We start from the raw sequence: 2,938 nt of genomic DNA, 5'->3' as shown, positions 1-2,938 counted from the left end.
ATGGTTTTAGGTCTAACATGTAAGTCTTTAATCCATCTTGAATTAATTTTTATATAAGGTGTAAGGAAGGGATCCAGTTTCAGCTTTCTACATATGGCTAGCCAGTTTTCCCAGCACCATTTATTAAATAGGGAATCCTTTCCCCATTGCTTGTTTTTGTCAGGTTTGTCAAAGATCAGATGGTTGTAGATATGTAGCATTATTTCTGAGGGCTCTGTTCTGTTCCATTGGTCTATATCTCTGTTTTGGTACCAGTACCACGCTGTTTTGGTTACTGTAGCCTTGTAGTATAGTTTGAAGTCAGGTGGCATGATGCCTCCAGCTTTGTTCTTTTGGCTTAGGATTGACTTGGCGATGTGGGCTCTTTTTTGGTTCCATATGAACTTTAAAGTAGTTTTTTCCAATTCTGTGAAGAAAGTCATTGGTAGCTTGATGGGGATGGCATTGAATCTATAAATTACTTTGAGCAGTATGGCCATTTTCACGATATTGATTCTTCCTACCCAGAAAAGTTTAGGTTTTATTAGTGTTATTAGTATTATTGTTACTTGTAGTGCAATTATGATGATGTAAAGTTTCAGTGAAATAATTTGTTTTCCCCATTGGATATCTGGCTGCTAAAAATGATGAAAAGACTTAATACAGGCTTTCAAAAGAAAGCAAATAAAACTTAGCGCAAAAAAAGAGGAATTGGATTTGTGAACAGGAATTTAATATGTAGTGCGTGAACTACCTTACAGAGATGACTTAGAGCACTCAATAAAGTCTTGTTGGTTGGTTCATTTTATCTGGAACAGCAAAATCCGTGAAAATCAACATTGGCCCATCTACCCAGGAAGGGCTTTGCGAAACAAATAGCTTTTGGTCAACAGGGCTGATGACAGTATGAGAAATTCAATATACTCCACATCTATTTGTATATATTAGATTGGAATATTGTGGCTTTTGTGACAATCTGTGGCAGAAATCAAGTGTTTCAGCTGCAAGTTGAAAGTTCGTGTCAGTTTACTGAATGAAAAAATGTACATTGCATCACTACCTAGAAATATAATGAGGAGTATAAATTGTTTATATGGATAAGGCAGTAATGAAATACTGTGCAGCAAAATACATTTATTCTGGTCAAATATTCTAAAAACTACTTGCAAATCTCCTTTTAAAGTATGACAATCTCCAGAACTCCTATAGCTCAATAAAAAAGATACAAAGCTCAGTAAAAACTAGGCAAAAGACTAGAACAGACACTTCATTGAGGATGCTATATGAGTGGTCAATGAGCCCATGAAAATATTTTCATCATTAGTCATCAGGAAAATGGAAATTAAAAGCACAATGAAATACTCCACAGATTCATCAGAATAGCTGTTGATAAAGATGTGGAAGAAATGAATCAATTTTCTCTTACTGGTAGAAATGTGAAACGGTACAACCACTTGGGAAAACAGTATACTTTTCTTATAAAGTTAAACATGCACCTACTTTGGACCCAGAAATTCTACTTCTAAGTATTCACCCCAAAGGAATGCAAATATATATTCAACAAAGAGTAGTTGAACCAGCTCTGGCTCAGAGCTTCTGTGTCCCAGTCTTGACTCTATGGGGGTTTCAGCAGCTTCTGTCATTTCTCTGAGCTCTACCTTCTAATTTTACAGGGACTACTGGAATGAGGTAATTTCTAAGCTTGCTTAAAGCCGTAGCCTTACTAAGATTATCTGAAGTGCTCTCTTGTGATATCCCTCTCATCTTAGGAGTCATGAAAGCTGTGCCCACTTGCTGCCAGCATGAATAAGGGCTCAGATTGCAAGTAGTTCAAAATGTTTGGTAGCTCTTCAGGAATTGTCTCCTTTTCAGTGGAAAGCTCTTCCTCATCTCCTTCCCACAAGAGCTCAAGGGGAATGATGGTAGATTTGGGTTAGTGAGCATATTTCTGATTATATGTCTGCATACACTAATAAATATACTCATTAACAAATATTTATTGAACACTTGTTACATACAAGGCATTGTGTTGAGAATTGACTTTTTAAGAATACACAGCTATTAATGAGACACATCTTCTCTCCTCAAGGAGATGATCATCTAATTAGAAAATAGATTTTAAAATATCATAAGGATACATGACAATATACATCTCACAGGTGAGATATACAAAAAGGGCTGCAAACCAGAAAGACATTAAAAATTAGTTCCAATGGGGTGAAGGAGTGCGTAAAGGAACTTTTTTCATGAAGAACTTAGCAGTGGAGATGTACCTTAAGACATGAGTTGGTTTTCACCGTGTAGAAATGGTGGAGGAAAAGAGAGGAAAATGCATGGTGATATGACAGTCCTGGGAATGATGAAAATCTGGATATACCTGGATGGAGGATGATTGGAGCATGGTAATGGGAGAAAAGATTCATTTCAGACAATGAAAGCCTTGGCATGCTATTTGTTATGTTTGGACTTTATTTTGTGGATGTTTAGGACACTTTTTGGTACTGACAATATTCCAAAGAACAATTTACCTAGTTTAGGGCTCAGCAAACTCTAGCATGAATGTCAAATTTGGCCTGTGGCCTATGTTTGTACAGCCTGCAAGCTAAGAATGATTTTTTGTATTTATAGATGGTTGGAAAAAATCCAAAGAAAAATATTTAATGACAATGGAAAATTATATGAAATTCACATTTTAGTATCTATAAGTACAACTTTGTTGGAATACATTTCAGTATCCATAAATACAGTCACACTAATTTATTTATATATTGTCTATGGCTGCTTTTGTGCTTCAGTAGTGGAGTTGAACAGAAAGAGTGTGGCCTGCAAAGCCTGAAATATTTACTATTTGGCTCTTTACAGAAACAATTTGCCAGCCCCTGGCCTAGATAATCAAAATCTGAAACTTGTTTAAGAACTTTGTTTTTATTGATCACCTAAGGCAAAACAAAACAAAAAC

Source organism: Symphalangus syndactylus, chromosome X, assembly GCF_028878055.3.
Source record: "Symphalangus syndactylus isolate Jambi chromosome X, NHGRI_mSymSyn1-v2.1_pri, whole genome shotgun sequence".
NCBI lineage: Eukaryota > Metazoa > Chordata > Mammalia > Primates > Hylobatidae > Symphalangus > Symphalangus syndactylus.
The sequence above is the reverse complement of the archived record's forward strand: the minus strand, read 5'-3'. Positions refer to the sequence as shown.